Source organism: Taudactylus pleione, unplaced genomic scaffold (assembly GCF_031769625.1).
Source record: "Taudactylus pleione unplaced genomic scaffold, aTauple2 ptg001334l, whole genome shotgun sequence".
NCBI lineage: Eukaryota > Metazoa > Chordata > Amphibia > Anura > Myobatrachidae > Taudactylus > Taudactylus pleione.
Window position 1 is genome coordinate 253,548 of NW_028285734.1, and position 26,815 is coordinate 280,362.

General features: G+C 46.3%; 1 protein-coding gene across 1 annotated transcript in view; it reads right to left on the reverse strand.

Annotated features, from left to right (window-relative positions):
- IGSF21 (immunoglobin superfamily member 21) overlaps nt 1–26,815 on the reverse strand; it is a 666,639-nt gene that overhangs the window by 59,490 nt on the left and 580,334 nt on the right. The gene's annotated exons all lie outside the window — the stretch shown is intronic.

The window sequence follows — 26,815 nt, forward strand, 5'->3', positions numbered from 1 at the left end:
CTGCTCTCACACACGCATTACCTGCTCTCACACACATTACCTGCTCTCACACAGGCATTACCTGCTCTCACACACATCATCTGCTCTCACACACACATCACCTGCTCTCACACATGCATTACCTGCTCTCACACACGCATCACCTGCTCTCACACACGCATCACCTGCTCTCACACACGCATTACCTGCTCTCACACACATTACCTGCTCTCACACAGGCATTACCTGCTCTCACACACATCACCTGCTCTCACACACACATCACCTGCTCTCACACATGCATCACCTGCTCTCACACACACATCACCTGCTCTCACACATGCATCACCTGCTCTCACACACGCATTACCTGCTCTCACACACGCATTACCTGCTCTCACACACGCATCACCTGCTCTCACACACGCATCACCTGCTCTCACACACGCATCACCTGCTCTCGCACACGCATTACCTGCTCTCACACACATTACCTGCTCTCTCACACATGCATCACCTGCTCTCACACACGCATCACCTGCTCTCACACACGGATTACCTGCTCTCACACACATTACCTGCTCTCACACACGCATTACCTGCTCTCACACGCATTACCTGCTCTCACACACATTACCTGCTCTCTCACACGCATCACCTGCTCTCACACGCATTACCTGCTCTCACACACGCATTACCTGCTCTCACACATGCATTACCTGCTCTCACACACGCATTACCTGCTCTCACACATGCATTACCTGCTCTCACACACGCATTACCTGCTCTCACACACGCATTACCTGCTCTCACACATATTACCTGCTCTCACACACGCATTACCTGCTCTCACACACGCATTACCTGCTCTCACATAGGCATTACCTGCTCTCACACACGCATTACCTGCTCTCACACACATTACCTGCTCTCACACACGCATTACCTGCTCTCACACACACATTACCTGCTCTCACACACGCATTACCTGCTCTCACACACGCATCACCTGCTCTCTCACACACATTACCTGCTCTCACACAGGCATTACCTGCTCTCACACAGGCATTACCTGCTCTCACACACATTACCTGCTCTCACACAGGCATTACCTGCTCTCACACACGTATTACATGCTCTCACACACGCATTACCTGCTCTCACACACATCACCTGCTCTCACACACATTACCTGCTCTCACACACGCATTACCTGCTCTCTCACACGCATCACCTGCTCTCACACACATTACCTGCTCTCACACACGCATTACCTGCTCTCACACATATTACCTGCTCTCACACACGCATTACCTGCTCTCACACACGCATTACCTGCTCTCACACACATTACCTGCTCTCACACACGCATTACCTGCTCTCACACATATTACCTGCTCTCACACACGCATTACCTGCTCTCACACACGCATTACCTGCTCTCACACAGGCATTACCTGCTCTCACACACATTACCTGCTCTCACACAAGCATTACCTGCTCTCACACAGGCATTACCTGCTCTCACACACATTACCTGCTCTCACACACGCATTACCTGCTCTCACACACATTACCTGCTCTCACACAGGCATTACCTGCTCTCATACACATCACCTGCTCTCACACACACATCACCTGCTCTCACACACGCATTACCTGCTCTCACACACGCATTACCTGCTCTCACACACATTACCTGCTCTCACACACATTACATGCTCTCACACATGCATTACCTGCTCTCACACACATTACCTGCTCTCACACACGCATTACCTGCTCTCACACACGCATTACCTGCTCTCACACACGCATTACCTGCTCTCACAGACCCATTACCTGCTCTTACACATGCATTACCTGCTCTCACACACGCATTACCTGCTCTCACACATGCATTACCTGCTCTCACACACGCATCACCTGCTCTCACACACGCATCACCTGCTCTCACACACGGATTACCTGCTCTCACACACATTACCTGCTCTCACACACGCATTACCTGCTCTCACACACGGATTACCTGCTCTCACACGCATTACCTGCTCTCACACACGCATTACCTGCTCTCACACGCATTACCTGCTCTCACACGCATTACCTGCTCTCACACACATTACCTGCTCTCACACACGCATTGCCTGCTCTCACACGCATTACCTGCTCTCACACACGCATTACCTGCTCTCACACACGCATTACCTGCTCTCACACATATTACCTGCTCTCACACACGCATTACCTGCTCTCACACACGCATTACCTGCTCTCACACAGGCATTACCTGCTCTCACACACGCATTACCTGCTCTCACACACATTACCTGCTCTCACACACGCATTACCTGCTCTCACACACGCATTACCTGCTCTCACACACGCATTACCTGCTCTCACACACGCATTACCTGCTCTCACACACGCATCACCTGCTCTCTCACACGCATTACCTGCTCTCACACAGGCATTACCTGCTCTCACACAGGCATTACCTGCTCTCACACACATTACCTGCTCTCACACAGGCATTACCTGCTCTCACACACGCATTACATGCTCTCACACACGCATTACCTGCTCTCACACACATTACCTGCTCTCACACACGCATCACCTGCTCTCTCACACGCATCACCTGCTCTCACACATGCATTACCTGCTCTCACACACGCATTACCTGCTCTCACACATATTACCTGCTCTCACACATATTACCTGCTCTCACACACGCATTACCTGCTCTCACACAGGCATTACCTGCTCTCACACACATTACCTGCTCTCACACACGCATTACCTGCTCTCACACAGGCATTACCTGCTCTCACACACATTACCTGCTCTCACACAGGCATTACCTGCTCTCACACAGGCATTACCTGCTCTCACACACATTACCTGCTCTCACACACGCATTACCTGCTCTCACACACATTACCTGCTCTCACACAGGCATTACCTGCTCTCACACACATCACCTGCTCTCACACACACATCACCTGCTCTCACACATGCATTACCTGCTCTCACACACGCATCACCTGCTCTCACACACGCATCACCTGCTCTCACACACGCATTACCTGCTCTCACACACATTACCTGCTCTCACACAGGCATTACCTGCTCTCACACACATCACCTGCTCTCACACACACATCACCTGCTCTCACACATGCATCACCTGCTCTCACACACACATCACCTGCTCTCACACATGCATCACCTGCTCTCACACACGCATCACCTGCTCTCACACACATTACCTGCTCTCACACACGCATTACCTGCTCTCACACATATTACCTGCTCTCACACACGCATTACCTGCTCTCACACACGCATTACCTGCTCTCACACACATTACCTGCTCTCACACACGCATTACCTGCTCTCACACATATTACCTGCTCTCACACACGCATTACCTGCTCTCACACACGCATTACCTGCTCTCACACAGGCATTACCTGCTCTCACACACATTACCTGCTCTCACACAAGCATTACCTGCTCTCACACAGGCATTACCTGCTCTCACACACATTACCTGCTCTCACACACGCATTACCTGCTCTCACACACATTACCTGCTCTCACACAGGCATTACCTGCTCTCATACACATCACCTGCTCTCACACACACATCACCTGCTCTCACACACGCATTACCTGCTCTCACACACGCATTACCTGCTCTCACACACATTACCTGCTCTCACACACATTACATGCTCTCACACATGCATTACCTGCTCTCACACACATTACCTGCTCTCACACACGCATTACCTGCTCTCACACACGCATTACCTGCTCTCACACACGCATTACCTGCTCTCACAGACCCATTACCTGCTCTCACACATGCATTACCTGCTCTCACACACGCATTACCTGCTCTCACAGACCCATTACCTGCTCTCACAGACCCATTACCTGCTCTCACACATGCATTATCTGCTCTCACACACGCATTACCTGCTCTCACATGCATTACCTGCTCTCACAGACCCATTACCTGCTCTCACACACGCATTACCTGCTCTCACACACGCATTACCTGCTCTCACAGACGCATTACCTGCTCTCACACACGCATTACCTGCTATCACACACGGTTACAGGGCTTTATTTTGGGCTCCAACAACAAGACTCTAGCTTCCAAACCTTAGGGCATTCCATGAAAACTCACCTCTTCAGACATCTTATCAAATTCTGGAACCCCCTCTATTCTCTACTACCCGATAAACTCCCCTATATTATCTACTACCCGATAAACCCCCCTATATTCTCTACTACCCGATTATTTTATTTTATTCTACCCGATAACTGCCCCTGTTATATTCTATACAATTACCACCCCCTTTTGTCCCATTTTACCCGACCAGTACTCCACTGATCCGTTCTACCCAACCAGAGCCCCCTGTTTCGATCAACCCGAAAAGTGCCCCTCTGTCCTGTTTTACCTGACCAGTACCCCTCGGTTTCGATCTACCCGGCCAGTGCCCCTCTGTTCCATTCTACCCGACCAGTGCCCCTCTGTTCCGTACTACCTGATCAGTGCCCCTCTGTTCCGTACTACCTTACCAGTGCCCCTCTGTTCCATTCTACCTTACCTGTGCCCTTCTGTTCCGTACTACCTTACCAGTGCCCCTCTGTTCCGTACTACCTGACCAGTGCCCCTCTGTTCCATTCTACCTGACCAGTGCCCCTCTGTTCCATTCTACCTGACCAGTGCCCCTCTCTTCCATTCTACCTGACCAGTGCCCCTCTGTTCCATTCTACCTGACCAGTGCCCCTCTGTTCCATTCTACCTGACTAGTGCCCCTCTGTTCCATTCTACCTTACCAGTGCCCCTCTGTTCCATTCTACCTTACCAGTGTCCCTCTGTTCCATTCTACCTTACCAGTGCCCCTCTGTTCCATTCTACCTGACCAGTGCCCCTCTGTTCCATTCTACCTGACCAGTGCCCCTCTGTTCCATTCTACCTGACCAGTGCCCCTCTGTTCCATTCTACCTGACCAGTGCCCCTCTCTTCCATTCTACCTTACCAGTGCCCCTCTGTTCCATTCTACCTGACCAGTGCCCCTCTGTTCCATTCTACCTGACCAGTGCCCCTCTGTTCCATTCTACCTTACCAGTGCCCCTCTGTTCCATTCTACCTGACCAGTGCCCCTCTGTTCCATTCTACCTGACCAGTGCCCCTCGGTTCCATTCTACCTGACCAGTGCCCCTCTGTTCCATTCTACCTTACCAGTGCCCCTCTGTTCCATTCTACCTTACCAGTGCCCCTCTGTTCCATTCTACCTGACCAGTGCCCCTCTGTTCCATTCTACCTGACCAGTGCCCCTCTGTTCCATTCTACCTTACCAGTGCCCCTCTGTTCCATTCTACCTTACCAGTGCCCCTCGGTTCCGTACTACCTTACCAGTGCCCCTGTTCCATTCTACCTGACCAGTGCTCCCTTGTTCCATTTTACCAGACTTGTGCCCTATCTGGCCGTTCTACCCAATAGTGCCCCTAGTTCCACTTTACCTGAATAGTGACCTTCTCCTCCATTCTACCCAACTAGTGCCCCCCTGTTCTGTACTACCTTACCAATGCCCCTCTGTTCCGTACTACCAGACCAGTCACCCTCTAATGTTCTACCCAATTAGTGACCCTCTGTTCCTTTCTCCCTGATATTATTTCCCTCTAGACTGTTCAACCAAATTACTGCCCCCTTTATTCCAGTCTACCCTATTACTGCCCTCTGCCCCACTAAGCACTTTATCCTATCAGTATCTGGTTGGGCCAATAATACAATATATTACACTCCTATTCCTGTATACTGTAGCTTGTAAGCCTGCGAGCAGGACCCTTCTACCTTTCAGCCTGTCTGTTATTGCCCAGTCTTGTCTTATTACTGTGTTTGTTCCCAATTGTAAATGTCTAATTGAATTGAGCCCCTATCTATCCCCTCTTTAGGAATATTTCCCACTCTTCCTTGGAGAATTCCTCTAGCTGAGGAATATTCATGGGCCCTCCATTCTCCGCATGGCCACGATCACCCCAAACACTTCCTGTGATATTTAAGGATTTTATTCCAAAATATTTCTCTCCCGTAATCAGCTCACGGCTGATTCCTGGGTATGTTTTGTATCGTCATCTCGCTCACATATCGAACCGCAGTTTCGATTTGCTATTTAGGTTACTTTCCTTACAGCGCGCACATAACAGCGAGCGTGCGGGATGAGATACCACTACCGCTATGCCCATTATTACTGAGCAGCACGAGAATGATGGGAGTTGTTGGAGAGACATAACACATACAGTGATAACACAGACGTGCCGGGGAAACTGGAGACAACTGAGGATTAAACTGAAGCTTTTAGAAAAAGGATCACAGATTAGGGACGTCCGCTTCTTGAGTGCATCCAATTACATCCACAAAACACAAGTTTGAAGGCCAATTAGCCTAACGACGAGGAAGACATTCAGAATGGAAAATGGACAAATGAGAACAAAAACATCAGCTGAGAGGAGGATTAAAGAAAAGGTCATTGATGTCTTATGTTTGGGAGAATTTAAAAGTTCACTCTTCTTCTTGCCAAACATTCCACCGTATCGTGGCCCTTCAGATACTGGGACCATCGCCTCCCATAACCAAAGCAGGCACATTGGGAGGAGTTATCACTTAAGTATCTCAATCTATTGCAGAACAGTGCTGGTCATGTTGTTGGGATTAGGATGTATCCTGAAGCGTCAGGGTTCAATATGTTTTAATGTAATTTTTGTATATTGTCTGCATTGCAGATATAGAGCATATAATGCAAACGGGCCATAGTAGTAAGAAATGTGGTCAGTTCCCTGGTGGGTGGGTGGATATCGTACAATTCTGTTACAACTGATCATGCGGCATGTTTATGTGAATGATGGAACTTCACAAACTATGAGAGTGGGCATCACAGCAATGTTATGTTAGGAGACAGTAGCAAGCATCAGTAGGGGATTGCTAGTGACGGCAAGTGTAGGAATCCCAATCAACATGATTTGTGTACCAGAGAATGGTGACCTAGGAGAAAGCAGCTACCATGGCAGGTGTGAGAGGGAACACAGTGATTGTGAGTTTGGACACATCAGCTTCCATGGAAGGGGAAACCTCAACCACCATGAGAGAGTTAGGAGACAGCAGCTATCATGTGAGAGGGATCATTATCAACTGAGTGACTGTAAGAGAGAACCTCAGTAACTCAGCAACTGTGGAAGGGGAAACATGAGTGACCATAAATGGGAACCTCAGCAACTGTGGGAGGGGGAACATGAGAGGGAACCTCAGCAACTGTGAGTTAGGAGACTTCAGCTACCATGAAAGAAGCCACCACTGCGACTGTGAGGGAGGAGACTACAGTGACTGTGTGAGGGATCAGGTGTGGTTCTGGCTGATGGAAAAGGAGTCAAGTTCTCTATGAAATAAATATAGAAACAGGAGATAATTATAATGACGTACATAAAAAATATTTTGAAACTGTTATCATGGAACGAGCCCAGAAGAATGTCTGGGAGAAGCTGGATATAATTATTTTCACAGAATTGTTTGATAATGATGTAGAGCGCCAGAAAATGAATGTCTCACTTATTGCTGTTTTCTGTAAAGAGAATGTGGAGGACACGGGATGGAAACAGACGTTACAGTACTTACTTTTCTGTTTGATTAATGAATGCACCAAAATTAACTTGTAAACAGAACACAGAGGAAATCACACAATTTACTGGCGTTTTTCATCAGAAGAAGCGGAATCAGCATAAATGCACAATACGTATGGTATAATGATGGCTCCATTCTGGCTCTTCATTTACATCCTATACACAGTCGTGTACTACTGGAGACCGCAATCAAATATAGGACTTATAATGTATGGGCAGGTACAAACTGAAGATTATATGTCAGGGCTCATTACGCCCCCTACTGTCAACTAACAGCATTTTACAAGTCACCCTTTATTTATGTATTTACTTATTTATTAACCTTTTTTGTTTTTAATATTATATCGCTTACATATTACGCTGCACTTTACAAAGAATATTGATTCATATCAGAATGTGACCCCCCCCAATCTCTATTCCCTACCATATGGCGTATATTTTTGAATTGTTGGGTGAAACAGGAGTTACCGGAAGAAAAACAACCAAAAACAGGGAGAACATACAAACTCGACACAGAGCCATGATTGGAACTGAACCAATGACCCCAATGCTATTGGGTAGCAATTTATGTTGCCAGTCTGATAAAGGCCCTGATTTAGAGCCGGACGCTCTGACCAGAGCGCTCGCTCTGAATCAGGGCCCTCCTCCATTAATATGGAGCGTCCTCCTGGACGCTCGTATAGCTGTGGGTCACCACCCACAGCATATACGAGCGTGCAAAAAGATTGTTGCGCTTGTCTTGACCATCGTGACCATCGGACTTGGGAGGGAAACCCTGCGGTCGGGTTTCCCAGTCGCAAGGCCAGGAGTGATTTTGGCTCTATCAGAGCCAAAATCACTCCCACTGACATCACTAGTGATGTCAGTGGGGCCGGCTTCAGACGGTAGGCGTTCCCGTGGGAACGCCTCCGTCTGGCAGGCATGCCCCGGCACACCCACCAAAGGGGGCGTGCTGTCAATCAACATCGACAGCACGCCCCCTTTGGTGCGAGACCCGGAGCGATGGAAAGTCCTTTGCTCGCCGGGTCTCGCGCATGCGCACGACGGAGCTCCCTCCGTCGTGCGCATGCGCAGTGGGGACCATCGACCCACTTGCGAGCGTACTGCCGCTCGCGAGTGGGTCTGAATGACCCCCAAAGTCTCTTAAATAATTGATTTCCTAGCGGGGAGGTGAATGACAACTGGTGCCGTATGCTATGCAGCCAGCGCAAGACGCCATTAGCAGCGTCTTGTAATCCATACCAAAAATATGACCGGTTCCCGCTGATTTTTTTATTTAGGTTTTGTCCCCGTTTTCACCATCAAGTCTCACATTTTTAGTAAACAAATCACATTTCCTATGCTTGTAAAGGGAAATGTGATCCGCTCTGATTTACTAAAGATGAATTGTAAAGAAATACCAGGGAAAGCCCTGTGATAATAACACAAATACACTAGTGGTATACACGGTACGCGCACCTTGTGCTTATATCGTATTAGCAGAGCGTAACAGACGCAAATTCAGTAAAAATCTACTGAGCAACGGGACACATGGCGCAGCTTTGTCACATTTTTTGGCGTGATTTCAGGATAGGTGAGTGAGGACACATCTGTAAATCTTTTTTTTATTTTATGCAACTGTAATATACAGTTATCAAACAGAGATGAAAATAAATCCCGTCGGCAGGTCTGAAGCCATCCACGCATGTAAGGAAATGATACCAATCAGTAAAAAGAAATAAAACATATGTATTAGCAATTATTCCATAGGGAAGAAATCTGGGCCGTTTAGGCCACGCCCTAATCTACTTAGTGGCCCCGCCTCTTTTCATGGCAATGACTGGAACTGTCCAGCTGGGCGATTTCACGTGACCGGGACCCGTCCTGCTCTGTAATCTCACTTTGCCGTACAGGCGAGAGGCGCGAACACAAAACTAAGAGGAAAACTGAAACAACTATGAAATGAGGATCTCTACTCTCACAAATGAAATAATACATTAAAGGGCAAAAATAGTCTTGTGAAAGGTGGAATCAAATCATGCGACAAATTAAATTACATTTATTTAATGGAGAACTTTAACTGTAGGACTCCCATTTCCCAGCTCACATAACCATTGTCAGGGGGCGGAGGGGCTGTCCATGGCTCCCCAGGTCTTCTGTGAGCTCCAGCAGTACCTGAAGCTGATTAAAATGCAGCTGCAATTATCCATGATTGAGGCCGGCTGCAGTGGCCGCCAGTCAGAGAACGGGCTACAAGGACAGTTTATTTCTGGCTGCCTGAGACCCGAGCGGGTCCTATGCCGACTTAAAGTGCTCTCATTGTACAATAAGATCAGTCATTACTCATTTCCTTTTTATATAATTGTATTCCGGTTTATCAGCTGCGGTGATTTATGCTTTTCTAGGAGTGTGCCAAAGGTTTATTAAATGTTCCAATCTACCTTGCTCCTGCAGAGCCTCTCGCAGCACACAGCGAGTCCCGCGCAGCCCTCTGAAGCACTCTCTCCCCGTACTGACATTTATCTTTATCAGGCACCAGATCGAGATTTGCAGTCCCGTGTCTTCTGCATTTACTTAGCTTTCCAGCAGGAATTAATTCCCTGCTCAGAGACAACGGCGAGAGGCCTTAAAAATTGTCACTTTGAATAAATCACGGACAAGGTAGACAGAGAAGAAAGCTTTCAGATCAGGGTGGACTGAAAATGAAGGTTATTAAAGCATCCTGACAGTTAAGGTTGTTATGTTTATGTCTTACAGTGCGATGCCTGGTATGGAGGCCGAGTAACCCCTTCACTGCTGGGCTGGGTGGGGGTACATGCCCTGCCCAAGGCTATACTACCTCCGGGTTAACTAAAGTCATCCTATTGGCACCCTCTACTCCAGAGATCCGCAATATACTGTAGCTGTGAATTCTGTGTGGGTGCAGTTTTGCAGTTGTTCCGCAGAGGCCCCAAAGTTCCGCTGCTACGTCTCGGTTCTCCTTTTGCTGAAACATTTGTAAAATCATAGTTGATGGAATTTATACTCTATTAATAGTTTCCAAAGGCCAATTTATCAAGTATTTTTCCATAAAATGATGTAGAAACAGTTGCTGCATCATTTTATGAACTGAAGTCCTCCCTACACAATCGCTGCAGACCTTCTCAGCGCACCAGGTCCCGTCTGACTTGACTTGCACGGAGTGTCTTTTTTTTTTTTTTGCGCATTTTTTGATCGAAAATGTTTCTATGACACAAACGGATGCACCAAACTGAACAGTTCCCAGTAAAAAAAGGTTGTAAACTGCTTTAAGCCTATGGAGGCATAACCAGGGGAGAGATCGTCTTATGATCTCTCTCCCGCAGCTTCCGGTAATCGACACTGTGCGCACGCGCAGTGCCAGATTCTCAGGACGAGTCTTTACAATAAGTGAAGCACTTCTCTGATGTGTCAGGGATGGAATCAGTACGAATTACCGCCGGACCTAAGCCCGGCGGATGAAATACCAACGCTGTAAGGCCGGCACATGAAGATCCCGAGAGAGGTAAGTAAGACCCCTAACCCTCCCCTCTTCCCCCCCTAACCCTTCCTTAGGGGAGTCCTTAAACCTAACCCTAAACCTAACCCTCCAACCCCCCCCCCCCCCTTGCGGCTATCATGTTGAGATACGGACTGTTAATAATCGCTGTATTCCCACATTTATTTATACATAGGGGTCACCCCATGAAAGAGACCTTTGACTGGGGACAGAAATGTAACATGAGTCACATTCATTTGTAACATGAGTCACATGTCAAAAATTGATCTTAAGAATAGTTTGGTTAACATTTTTTTGTTAATCAATCATAGGTTTAGGGTCTTATAAGTGTAGACTATAACAATTATATTGTAAAAATAATTAAGAGAGTGGGTTTAAATAAATATGCAAGTCCACTCAGTTTCTATGTCCATTCTGTTGTAACATGAGTCACCCATATAAACAATAAAATGTAACTACGAAGAGTGTGCATTATCTTCTGCTTCTTAGCATTAATTATGACTACCTATCTCATATATTATTGTCATATTTTTAAAATGTTGAATTTCAGCTTCATTTTTGTGTGTGGTGCATTTGAACTTCTAAAAATTAACATGAAATGTAATGTGAGTCACAGAATGACCCTCAGGCTTCTTGTAGTGTAACAGTTTACTTCGTAACTATACAGACTTGTTGCAACTCAATTAAAGAGTAATGGCTGCAAAACGCCAGCGTTCGCACCATTTCTCTGGCAACTCGCTGCCCCAATTACAGCATATTTTCTTTCGCAGATCATGTTACTCTACCACAATTCCCGGCAATGTGCGCCGAGAACTGAATCGCCCAGAAGAGTGCTCCTGCTTTGCCTATCTAATTCTCCCCCACACTCTAGTTCTTATTTTAAGCTGGCGAAATGCTGTAATTTTAGGCCAGCGGATGGATATCACAGGGCATTTGGCTCTAGACTATGGCCAATGGTTAATAATTGTCTGATCAAAATCAACATTTGCCGAATAGACAACAGTGATTCCTGCAACCGACCTGGGTTACCGGATGGAGAGCTGAATGGCGGGATCCCGTCTAACTCTGCTACCTGCGTGTTTTACACAAGAAAGTCTTGGGGTTAGTGGCAGCATCCACTTATATGTGTGCTGTATTAGACAACGGGGTTGGGTACAAGATGCCCGCGCTCGGTACCCCGGCAGATGGCATCCCGACAGGGTTAGGATAACAACACCTGTTGGTAAGTACCCTACCCCTCCCTCCCCGCAGCCTAAACCTAACCCTCCCCCCCGCAGCCTACACCTAACCCCCCCCCCCCACAACCTAAACCTAACCCTCCCCCCGCAGCCTAAACGTAACCCTCCCCCCTGCAGCCTAAACCTAACCCTCCCCCCCCGCAGCCTAAACCTAACCCTCCCCCCCGCAGCCTAAACGTAACCCACCCCCCCTGCAGCCTACACCTAACCTTCCCTCCCCACAGCCTAAACCTAACCCTCCCCCCCGCAGCCTAAACCTAACCCTCCCCCCCAGAGCCTAAACCTAACCCTCTCCCCCGCAGCCTAAACCTAACCCTCCCCCCGCAGCCTAAACGTAACCCTCCCCCCCCGCAGCCTAAACCTAACCCTCCCCCCTGCAGCCTAAACCTAACCCTCCCCCCCGCAGCCTAAACCTAACCCTCCCCCCGCAGCCTAAACGTAACCCACCCCCCCTGCAGCCTAAACCTAACCCTCCCCCTAGTGCCTAACACTAACCCTCCCCCTAGCCCCAATACTTACCGCTGGGATGCTTCTGCCGGGATTCTCACTGCTATCGGGATCCAGCGCCAGTATCCCCTATGCCAGGATTTAAACTACATCCATAGACAACTCTACTGTCCAGCATTCAATCCGGATGCAATAAATATAAAGTTAGACCGTGATATTTTTACATTGGAAAAGGGAACAATTGCTTTACTCCACATGTGTAAATATACCACGGACAGACGCACAGAGGTACAATTTCACCCCCATTATAAGAAGGGTTAGCAGGCCGCAGCGTTATCGGCGTAGGTGGCCGTTCATCATTACTGATGCTTTTTAATAAAACAGACCTTGAAGACCGAGTTCTTGCCCTGAGTTGTCTCTGGGAATGTTGCTTAATATGCATGAACGTGTAACGTGAACCGTGATGCCTCGATGACAGGCAGCCACGCTACCAAACACGGCTGAGTCTCTCTACTCTTCATGACATAAAACTTTGATATCACCAGAAAATACATGTCTTATAAATATTCAGGATAGTGTTATACTTGTCAAACAGTGAAAAAACGCCAAGCATTAAAGAGTATTAGCTGAAAGGAGGAGAACAAGTTCCGCAAACATGGCTGGCTGCAAAAAAAAAAAAAAAAAAAAAAGACCATTTTCATTTTGAGAGCAGATGATCTGAGCTGGTCATATGTAGTAAACCTGGGTTATCCATTGTGCATGCCATGCACATACAAAGAGGTGATGCAAATCACATCCTCATGACACGGTCTAACACATTGCGCATAGGGTATGCCATGATGATGCAATATGCCGCAATTGCATAATCACGCGCCCAACCTGCTCATTTCACTGGTTTGGGTGCGGGAGGGTGACCTGCTCTCCCCGGACATCACTGGAGAGCAGGCCAGTATGGTCCGCAACAAATATTTATAATGCTGCAGCCAAATCAGTTCACCGGGAACTACCAAAGCGCCGTGATGTCACTAGTTCAACCCACAATAATGGTCGCTGATGACGGGCGCACTTTAAGCCTCTTAGAACATGGAAAAGGCTCCGCAATTCAACTTCAGAAAGTTCAACCACTTTTGGCAAAGAGAGAAAACTTTGTAATGAGATTTGAAAGTAGATGAGAAGAAAAACAGATCAAGGAGATGAAGATCTGTGAAGCTAAATGCATCTCAATTTACTCCTGTAGGTGGAAAAGTGAGGAAATGGCTATAAATACACATTACATGCAGGATTATATATTTATTTACTGCATTATTTTTAAAGCACCCTACATCAAAGAGACTGGACCGCTGAACAAAGTCTAACTAAGGCGGCCCAATAAAACAAAGCCAGTCAGCTGTCTGCCGACTCCATTCTGCATAATTGAGGCCCATAACTCAGCTTGATCCTGCGTTTCTCATTCTATCACAAATCACGGTGCATAATCGCTGGATAGGCCGTGGAAAATGAATTTGGGATGTCATCTGCCATGTAATGATAAAGCCAAAGGGCTTGAATTATGGGCCTCAATTATAGTACAAGAGCACTTCATTACGGCGCGGCACCACCCACTCCCGGCGCTGCTCGCCACTCTAACGCCGGCCACATCTGCTTTCACAAATGCTAAAGACAAATTCTCATCAGGTGATGAAGAATAAAGGTGGGGGACAGGATGAGTCACTCAGCCATAATCGGTCATTTCTATACACTCACACCAATTACTGTGATATATGACGTTACGTAAAAGCTCCCCTGGCATCCCTCCAGCCACATTTAGATAATGAGCTGAGCAGACGGCTTTTAACCCCCTCCTCGCTGCAGTGGGGCAGCAAGGCCTGAAATCCCGACATGCGGAGAGCTCCGGCGGTGCCACAGAGGTTAAACCAGGCGGCCTAATGGATTCAAAATGAAGTTTGTCTTTCTTCCCCTCCCTCCTTAGTATCGGGTGCGCATTTCCGTTTGGCATTTTCCAATAGAATCCCACTTTGCAGCAGCACTTAATGTGGAACCTTTTATAGATCCCTTTTTAAATGACGACCTTTTGTGATTTCGCGAAATGCTTTAGCCGCCTGTTTACAATTGGGGAGATGGTCTCGGACTATGGTTTTATGCAAGATTTGCTAATACTGTTGTAACAGACATTAATTACATTTTGTACCAAGTTCTTAGTACTTCTCGGGCATCCTGAAATAGTCCAATGCTGCCTCCAGTGTCTCCCTCTATTGTCCTTCCCGTGCAGGTTCACCAATACACAATACTCACCCGCCTCCCTCCTCATATTCATTATTATACATTCCTCTCCCATCCTATCCACTATTATAGTGCCCTGTCCCACCAGAATCACTGTTACACAACTATCCCTCTGTACACATTATTATACATTCCTCTCCCATCCCATTCACTATTATAGTGTCCTCTATCACCAGAATCACTACCGCACAACTCTCCGTCTGTACACATTATTATACATCCCTCTCCCATCCTATCCACTATTATAGTGTCCTCTCCCACCAGAATCACTATTACACAACTCTCCCTCTGTACACATTATTATACATTCCTCTCCCATCCCATTCACTATTATAGTGTCCTGTCTCACCGGAATCACTGTTACACAATTATGCCTCTGTACACATTACTATACATTCCTCTCCAATCCTATTCACTATTATAGTGTCCTCTCCCACCAGAATCACTGTTACACAACTCTCCCTCGGTACACATTATTATACATTCCTCTCCCATCCCATTCACTATTATAGTGCCCTCTCCCACCAGAATCACTATTACACAACTCTTCATCTGTACACATTATTATACATTCCTCTCCCATCCCATCCACTATTATAGTGCCCTCTTCCACCAGAATCACTGTTACACAATTATCCCTCTGTATACATTATTTTATTATACATTCCTCTCCCATCCTATTCACTATTATAGTGTCCTCTCCCACCAGATTCACTGTTACACAACTCTCCCTCTGTACACATTATTATACATTCCTCTCCCATCCTATTCACTATTATGGTGTCCTCTCCCACCAGAATCACTGTTACACAACTCTCCCTCTGTACACACTACTATACATTCCTCTCCCATCCTATTCACTATTATAGTGCCCTCTCCCACCAGAATCACTGTTACAGAACTCTCCCTCTGTAAACATTACTATACATTCCTCTCCCATCCCATCCACTATTATAGTGCCCTGTCTCACCAGAATCACTGTTACACAACTATCCCTCTGTACACATTATTATACATTCCTCTCCCATCCAATTCACTACTATAGTGCCCTCTCCCACCAGAATCACTATTACACAACTCTCCCTCTGTACACATTATTATACATTCCTCTCCCATCCTATTCACTATTATAGTGTCCTCTACCACCAGAATCACTACCGCACAACTCTCCGTCTGTACACATTATTATACATCCCTCTCCCATCCTATCCACTATTATAGTGTCCTCTCCCACCAGAATCACTGTTACAGAACTCTCCCTCTGTAAACATTACTATACATTCCTCTCCCATCCCATCCACTATTATAGTGCCCTGTCTCACCAGAATCACTGTTACACAACTATCCCTCTATACACATTATTATACATTCCTCTCCCATCCAATTCACTACTATAGTGCCCTCTCCCACCAGAATCACTATTACACAACTCTCCCTCTGTACACATTATTATACATTCCTCTCCCATCCTATTCACTATTATAGTGTCCTCTACCACCAGAATCACTACCGCACAACTCTCCGTCTGTACACATTATTATACATCCCTCTCCCATCCTATCCACTATTATAGTGTCCTCTCCCACCAGAATCACTATTACACAACTCTCCCTCTGTACACGTTATTATACATTCCTCTCCCATCCCATTCACTATTATAGTGTCCTGTCTCACCGGAATCACTGTTACACAATTATGCCTCTGTACACATTACTATACATTCCTCTCCCATCCTATTCACTATTATAGTGTCCTCTCCCACCAGAATCACTGTTACACAACTCTCCCTCTGTACACATTATTATACATTCCTCTCCCATCCCATTCACTATTATAGTGCCCTCTCCCACCAGAATCACTATTACACAACTCTTCATCTGTACACATTATTATACATTCCTCTCCCATCCCATCCACTATTATAGTGCCCTCTCCCACCAGAATCACTATTACACAACTCTTCATCTGTACACATTATTATACATTCCTCTCCCATCCCATCCACTATTATAGTGCCCTCTACCACCAGAATCACTGTTACACAACTCTCCCTCTGTACACATTATTATACATTCCACTCCCATCCCATTCACTATTATAGTGCCCTCTTCCATCAGAATCACTGTTACACAATTATCCCTCTGTATACATTATTATACATTCCTCTCCCATCCTATTCACTATTATAGTGTCCTCTCCCACCAGAATCAGTGTTACACAACTCTCCCTCTGTACACACTACTATACATTCCTCTCCCATCCTATTCACTATTATAGTGCCCTCTCCCACCAGAATCACTGTTACAGAACTCTCCCTCTGTAAACATTACTATACATTCCTCTCCCATCCCATCCACTATTATAGTGCCGTCTCACCAGAATCACTGTTACACAACTATCCCTCTGTACACATTATTATACATTCCTCTCCCATCCTATTCACTACTATAGTGCCCTCTCCCACCAGAATCACTGTTACACAACTATCCCTCTGTACACATTATTATACATTCCACTCCCATCCTATTCACTATTATAGTGTCCTCTACCACCAGAATCACTGTTACACAACTCTCCCTCTGTACACACTACTATAAATTCCTGTCCCATCCTATTCACTATTATAGTGCCCTCTCCCACCAGAATCACTGTTACAGAACTCTCCCTCTGTAAACATTACTATACATTCCTCTCCCATCCCATCCACTATTATAGTGCCCTGTCTCACCAGAATCACTGTTACACAACTATCCCTCTGTACACATTATTATACATTCCTCTCCCATCCTATTCACTACTATAGTGCCCTCTCCCACCAGAATCACTGTTACACAATTATCCCTCTGTATACATTATAATACATTCCTCTCCTATCCTATTCACTATTATAGTGTCCTCTCCTACCAGAATCACTGTTACACAACTATCCCTCTGTACACATTATTATACATTCCTCTCCCATCCTATTCACTATTATAGTGTCCTTTCCCACCAGAATCACTGTTACACAACTCTCCCTCTGTACACATTTTTATACATTCCTCCCCCATCCTATTCACTATTATAGTGTCCTCTTCTACCAGAATCACTGTTACACAACTCTTCATCTGTACACATTATTATACATTCCTCTCCCATCCTATTCATTATTATAGTGCCCTCTCCCACCAGAATCACTGTTACACAACTCTCCCTCTGTACACATTATTATACATTCCTCTCCCATCCCATTCACTATTATACTGCCCTGTCCCACCAGAATCACTATTACACAACTCTTCATCTGTACACATTATTATACATTCCTCTCCCATCCCATTCACTATTATAGTGCTCTCTCCCACCAGAATCACTGTTACACAACTATCCCTCTGTACACATTATTATACATTCCACTCCCATCCCATTCACTATTATAGTGCCCTCTTCCACCAGAATCACTGTTACACAATTATCCCTCTGTATACATTATTATACATTCCTCTCCCATCCTATTCACTATTATAGTGTCCTCTCCCACCAGAATCACTGTTACACAACTCTCCCTCTGTACACATTATTATACATTCCTCTCCCATCCTATTCACTATTATAGTGCCCTCTTCCACCAGAATCACTGTTACACAATTATCCCTCTGTATACATTATTATACATTCCTCTCCCAGCCTATTCACTATTATAGTGTCCTCTCCCACCAGAATCACTGTTACACAACTCTCCCTCTGTACACATTATTATACATTCCTCTCCCATCCTATTCACTATTATGGTGTCCTCTCCCACCAGAATCACTGTTACACAACTCTCCCTCTGTACACACTACTATACATTCCTCTCCCATCCTATTCACTATTATAGTGCCCTCTCCCACCAGAATCACTGTTACAGAACTCTCCCTCTGTAAACATTACTATACATTCCTCTCCCATCCCATCCACTATTATAGTGCCCTGTCTCACCAGAATCACTGTTACACAACTATCCCTCTGTACACATTATTATACATTCCTCTCCCATCCAATTCACTACTATAGTGCCCTCTCCCACCAGAATCAGTATTACACAACTCTCCCTCTGTACACATTATTATACATTCCTCTCCCATCCTATTCACTATTATGGTGTCCTCTCCCACCAGAATCACTGTTACACAACTCTCCCTCTGTACACACTACTATACATTCCTTTCCCATCCTATTCACTATTATAGTGCCCTCTCCCACCAGAATCACTGTTACAGAACTCTCCCTCTGTAAACATTATTATACATTCCTCTCCCATCCCATCCACTATTATAGTGCCCTGTCTCACCAGAATCACTGTTACACAACTATCCCTCTGTACACATTATTATACATTCCTCTCCCATCCTATTCACTATTATAGTGCCCTCTCCCACCAGAATCACTGTTACACAATTATCCCTCTGTATACATTATAATACATTCCTCTCCCATCCCATTCACTATTATAGTGTCCTCTCCTACCAGAATCACTGTTACACAACTATCCCTCTGTACACATTATTATACATTCCTCTCCCATCCTATTCACTATTATAGTGTCCTCTCCCACCAGAATCACTGTTACACAACTCTCCCTCTGTACACATTATTATACATTCCTCCCCCATCCTACTCACTATTATAGTGTCCTCTTCCACCAGAATCACTGTTACACAACTCTTCATCTGTACACATTATTATACATTCCTCTCCCATCCTATTCACTTTTATAGTGCCCTCTCCCACCAGAATCACTGTTACACAACTCTCCCTCTGTACACATTATTATATATTCCTCTCCCATCCTATTCATGATTATAGTGCCCTCTCCCACCAGAGTCACTGTTACACAACTCTCCCTCTGTACACATTATTATACTTTCCTCTCCCATCCTATTCACTATTATAGTGCCATCTCCCACCAGAATCACAGTTACACAACTCTCCCTCCGTACACATTATTATACATTCCTCTCCCATCCTATTCACTATTATAGTGCCCTCTCCCACCAGAATCACTTTTACACAACTCTCCCTCTGTACACATTATTCTACATGGGTGAGCAGGCTGTAACTAGGGGTGTGCAAGTGGTGCCGCCTGTGGGTGGTAACGTCGCTGCCCCTCGGCACCTGCACGTGGCTTGCAGGGTACCTGGAATGGCACTCGCAATAGCGCTACTGCAGAGCTGCCCAGAGCATCCAAGGGACGTTCTAGACAGGAACCCTGCGGAGCTGCCTGGAGCGTCCATAGTGCTCTACTTACCGGAGGTGACATCATTATGTCACGGGTTTAGGGGGCGGGGCTGGCACAGGACAGCATAGAGCCCTGTTACGGCATTGTGGGTGAGGGCTTTATTAGTAAGTCTGAGGACTATGATTTGGGCTCTGTAGGGGAAGGGGAGCAGAGACAAGAGTCAGAAATACTATGGTGGGACCCAGGCAGCAGTACTGAGGATAGACAGGAGTGTTGAGAGGCAGAAGCTAGTGAGGGCAGATAAGAGGAGGCAGCACAGTCCAGCTGAGGGATGACCAGTAAGTGGATGACTCTTTTTTTCCTCCAGGGGGCGAGAAAGGGTCTAATCCTGTAGAAGGTAGAAGGTAGAAGACCCCAAAGGACTGATTCCAGGACAACTCCTAGAAAGAGGACTGTGCGTGTTAGAACAGATGGTGATGTCATCCATAGAACATAATGAGGACACGGTGGAAAGATGATGGGCTCAGTCTAAGACATGTTAATGGTAGCTCAGGTCCCGGTAATGTGCATCAATGCGCTGTAGAGCCACAACCAGAAGTAATGCATTGGGTATAATCTCCGTCTCGTGGGCCCATGGACTGACTTTACATTAGATTCATTTTATGGCATATGTAGTACTGTGCATCAGGATTTTGTTCCCTTTTAAAACAGTTTAACTAAATCACACTAATGACCGTATTAAATTTCAGGCGAAAACTCATTATCGGCGTTAATTGATCGACAATGACTTCATTTTCGCCTATTGTAATTATCCCCGTATTCAATTACAAAGACTCTGCGCTGATGCGAAAAACAAAACGGGGATAAGTTTTCTCCAGCCTTTAGCTGGCGTAAAAAAAAGTGCAGAATTGGGGTTTAGGGGTGCAGGCTGAAAAAAAATAGCCTGCACCCCTGGGATGCCCCCTAAAAACAATGTGTGTCAAAAACAGTAAAAAAAACAAAAAAAAAAACGGGACACCAAAAAAAATTAATTAGAATTTTGTTGTTAAAAAAAATACTGGGGAACCAAATCCTAAAGTAGAGAAATAGATTCCAGAGGGGTCCCAAAGTATGCGGCAGGTGTTTTCTTCATTGCGGGGACTTAAAAATATGCTTGCACCCATTTTCAGGTACTCCAAATTTGATGGGCATAGTTATTCCCCCCCCCCCCAAAAAAAAAATCCTAAATGCTATTCTTCATCACAGGTGCATTTATGCACCTGCCGAGGCTATTTAAAAACCCGACTTCCATTCAGCAGGTAAAAACGGGGGTACCCATAGTGATCCCCCATGTCAGGACATCTTTAGGGGAGGGCCAAGGATGATTTCCTGCAAATTTACAGGCTTTTTTGCTGCTTCATGCTTCGCCGGGTCCCGTTTTCGCGTTCATAGGAATTGAATACGGGGAAAATCGGGCACGCGCGCACAATACTTTTCCGCCTGGAAAACAGGCGAAGGAGGCGAAAAGTCTGAACTTTTCGCCTCAAATTGTATACGTGCCTAAGTGCTCGATCCTAATTAGTGAATCGTCTTGCGGTGTGAGTAAGTGCGGCTATATTCCATAGGGCTGCGTAGTCCTGGGTGAGATCGGGCAGCAAGTTGTGGTGCCACTGCCGGTGTTTCTACGCCAATGCAACGGCAACTCGCCCCCTCCTGGCACCTAATAGGACTGGCCCCTAAGACTCTGGGTCTTATAAAGACCAGCTCGCAAGCACCGATGTGCTTGCAACCGGCTCGAAAGTTAGCCCTGCGCACTCTCTCGCTCCGGAGCTCTCTACAAAAGGGGCGGCTGTCGATGTTGATCGACAGCTCGCCCCGTTTTGTAGGCGGGCCGGGGGGGGTGGTGGTTTCCAAAACGGAGGCGTTCCTTAAGGAACGTCTACCGTTTTGTGGGCGGCCGCACTGACATCATCAGTGATGTCAGTGGGGAGCTTCCTGCTTGATCAGAGCAGGAAGCTCCCTGGGGCTTGCGGCTGCCGAGACCCTACCTTAGGGTCTCGTTGCGACCGCCTCTGAATGAGGGCCTCTGAGTGAAGTTAGGGCCTGATTCAGAGCCGGACGCAATTAGCGCTCGCTCGTCCAGAAAATAGGGGTGGCTATTCAAATGAACCGTTCGCTATTCGCGGTCTGTTCACGCCTCTAGGTCTGAACGAGCGAACAAAACTTGCGGTCGTTTTTTGGGAAACTACGCCCCCTGGCCGCTCGCATCCTACGTCATGTCTGCTATTTATTAGATTAATCGAGTACATCGACCAGGGTATGAACTGCTCGCTATTCTTGTGGTTGGTTTTTCCTACCACAATTTTGCGAGCAGTTCTGGCTATAAAATAACCCAGTGACGTGGTCAATGACGCTGCAGTTTTAATTATGCACACCCATAAAACGCCCGTTTTGACCTTTAAGCACGCCTGCGTTCGGATTTCCACTCCCCGTTTTCAAGCACCTTCCCCTGTTACCACCCACATACGCCTCCACCTGTCACTCAAAACAGCAGGCATTTGCTATTTTGCGAGCACATGAATTTCGACCGCACTGACTGGTTCGCGCATGCGTATAACGATCCGTACGCATGCGCAGTTGGGCAAACATCGCTCGGAGCGAACGAGCGGCTCTGAATCAGGCCCTTAGTGAACAAACAACTGACTTATGTTGGAACAAAATGTATTAAGTATTTTGCCATTATTGCTACACGGACACTATAATATATGTTCTCTCTAGCTGGAATACTGTCACCTCTGTGGAGAAAAGATACAGAACATCTGTGACATGAGCATGCGACGAGCACGCCACTGCAATCATTAGCCTTCACTTAGGAACAAAACCAAAGACTGATTGTAATAAATAACCCCGGAAGTGTGTGTATGTACTAAGCCAGAACTGATGCTACACAGATCAGCACAGCTCAATCCGCACTGCAAGCTCTGCATAATACACAGGCCAAATACAAGGACCTGACGTCTGTTAGCCAAAGGATACAGACACTCAGAATGTACAGGTCACTGGCTATAAACATAACAAAGGAAAAAGACAATAGACTGTCCAAGGATAATGTTATTGTACAATGTTGGTGTAAGAGGTACATTTGCCAGCGTGTACGAGATTATCCACAGTGTTATACACACAGTAAGAGATGTTTTGCAGAAGCGAGATGCACTTTGGCGATAGAAATATGACTTGTGATTGGCTACTGTCTGACATAGATGTATTATAGGAATTCAGCATTATGGCTGCAGGCAGATTTATTATTCTATCAGTGTCAGGAGTACAGAGCTGTAATGTACCTGGTTATATCCCCTCCCTGCAGTGTTAGTCATGCAAGAACCGTGCATATATGCAAATTATGCTTCTACATAACAACGCCACATTTAGGTGACATGTCACTAAGCTACAGATGTGTCCTTACGCATCTTTGCAGCAGTCATGATAAAAATCCCCTCTCGTCACGCTATGTCACGTGACACTATGCTAGCGCCGTGCGCCTTTTACCGAAAATGTGTCTATTCACCCAATGTGATGCGAGTAGGAAGCACCAGCAGACTGTGCTGATTAATGTGACATGTAACACTTGTATAACTGTGTGTGACTGAGGGCCTCATTCAGAGGCGGTCGGAGGATGCAAGCGGTCGCTCAGAAACTGGGCGGCCGCTTGCATCCTGACCGCCCGCCTCTGTTTCGGTCGTTAGGCTGTGGGTTTACACCCACAGCTCTAATGACCGCTAGGGTGATGGTCGCGATGGTCATTGACCATCGCGACCATCGGGGCTTACGACGAGACCCTAGGGTAGGGTCTCACTTGTCATAAGCCCCGGAGAGCTTCTGGCTCTGTCAGAGCCGGAAGCTCTCCACTGACATCACTAGTGATGTCGGTGGGGCCTCCCCCAAACGGTAGGCGTTCCCATGGGAACGCCTCCGTTTGGGCGGCCACCCCCCGGCCCGCCTCCCAAACGGGGCGAGCTGTCAATCAGCATCGACAGCTCGCCCCCTTTGGAAAGATACCCGCTACGACCGGAGCTGTCGGTCGTAGCGGGTATCACGCATGCGCGCGAAGGAGCCGGCTCCCTCGTGCGCATGCGCACTTGACAAACATCGAGGCGGCCGTGCGGTCGTAGTCCATACGGCCGCCTCTGAATGAAGGCCTGAGTCTCTGAATCTGTATACAAAGTGCTACAATGTAACGGCCAAAGCTTTTTTCATTCCAGTCTCCCATATACAGACTCAGGAGCACACAGATATACAGGTGTCACATATTACATTACTCACCGCAGTCTCCCATATACAGACTCAGGAGCACACAGATATACAGGTGTCACATATCACATTACTCAGCACAATCTCCCATATACAGACTCAGGAGCACACAGATATACAGGTGTCACATATCACATTACTCAGCGCAGTCTCCTATATACAGACTCAGGAGCACACATATATACAGGTGTCACATATCCCATTACTCAGCGCAGTCTCCCATATACAGACTCAGGAGCACACAGATATACAGGTGTCACATATTACATTACTCACCGCAGTCTCCTATATACAGACTCAGGAGCACACAGATATACAGGTGTCACATATCACATTACTCAGCACAGTCTCCCATATACAGACTCAGGAGCACACAGATATACAGGTGTCACATATCACATTACTCAGCGCAGTCTCCCAGATACAGACTCAGGAGCACACAGATATACAGGTGTCACATATCACATTACTCAGCGCAGTCTCCATATACAGACTCAGGAGCACACAGATATACAGGTGTCACATATCACATTACTCAGCGCAGTCTCCCAGATACAGACTCAGGAGCACACAGATATACAGGTGTCACATATCACATTACTCAGCGCAGTCTCCTATATACAGACTCAGGAGCACACAGATATACAGGTGTCACCTATCACATTACTCAGCGCAGTCTCCCATATACAGACTCAGGAGCACACAGATATACAGGTGTCACATATCACATTACTCAGCACAGTCTCCCATATACAGACTCAGGAGCACACAGATATACATGTGTCACATATCACATTACTCAGCGCAGTCTCCCATATACAGACTCAGGAGCAGACAGATATACAGGTTTCACTTATCACATTACTCAGCGCAGTCTCCCATATACAGACTCAGGAGCACACAGATATACAGGTGTCACATATTACATTACTCACCGCAGTCTCCTATATACAGACTCAGGAGCACACAGATATACAGGTGTCACATATCACATTACTCAGCGCAGTCTCCCATATACAGACTCAGGAGCACATAGATATACAGGTTTCACTTATCACATTACTCAGCGCAGTCTCCCATATACAGACTCAGGAGCACACAGATATACAGGTGTCACATAGCACATTACTCAGCACAGTCTCCCCATATACAGACTCAGGAGCACACAGATATACAGGTGTCACATATCACATTACTCAGCACAGTCTCCTATATACAGACTCAGGAGCACACATATATACAGGTGTCACATATCACATTACTCAGCACAGTCTCCATATACAGACTCAGGAGCACACAGATATACAGGTGTCACATATCACATTACTCAGCGCAGTCTCCCATATACAGACTCAGGAGCACACAGATATACAGGTGTCACATATCACATCACTCAGCGCAGTTTCCTATATACAGACTCAGGAGCACACAGATATACAGGTGTCACATATCACATTTCTCAGCGCAGTCTCCCATATACAGTCTCAGGAACACAGATATACAGGTGTCACATATCACATTACTCAGCGCAGTCTCCTATATACAGACTCAGGAGCACACAGATAGACAGGTGTCACATATCACATTACTCAGCGCAGTCTCCCATATACAGACTCAGGAGCACACATATATACAGGTGTCACATATCACATTACTCAGCACAGTCTCCCATATACAGACTCAGGAGCATACAGATATACAGGTGTCAAATATCACATTACTCAGCACAGTCTCCATATACAGACTCAGGAGCACACAGATATACAGGTGTCACACATCACATTACTCAGCGCAGTCTCCTATATACAGACTCAGGAGCACACAGATATACAGGTGTCACATATCACATTAATCAGCACAGTCTCCTATATACAGACTCAGGAGCACACAGATATACAGGTGTCACATATCACATTACTCAGCGCAGTCTCCTATATACAGACTCAGGAGCACACAGATATACAGGTGTCACATATTACATTACTCACCGCAGTCTCCTATATACAGACTCAGGAGCACACAGATATACAGGTGTCACATATCACATTACTCAGCGCAGTCTCCATATACAGACTCAGGAGCACACAGATATACAGGTGTCACATATCACATTACTCAGCACAGTCTCCCATATACAGACTCAGGAGCACACAGATATACATGTGTCACATATCACATTACTCAGCACAGTCT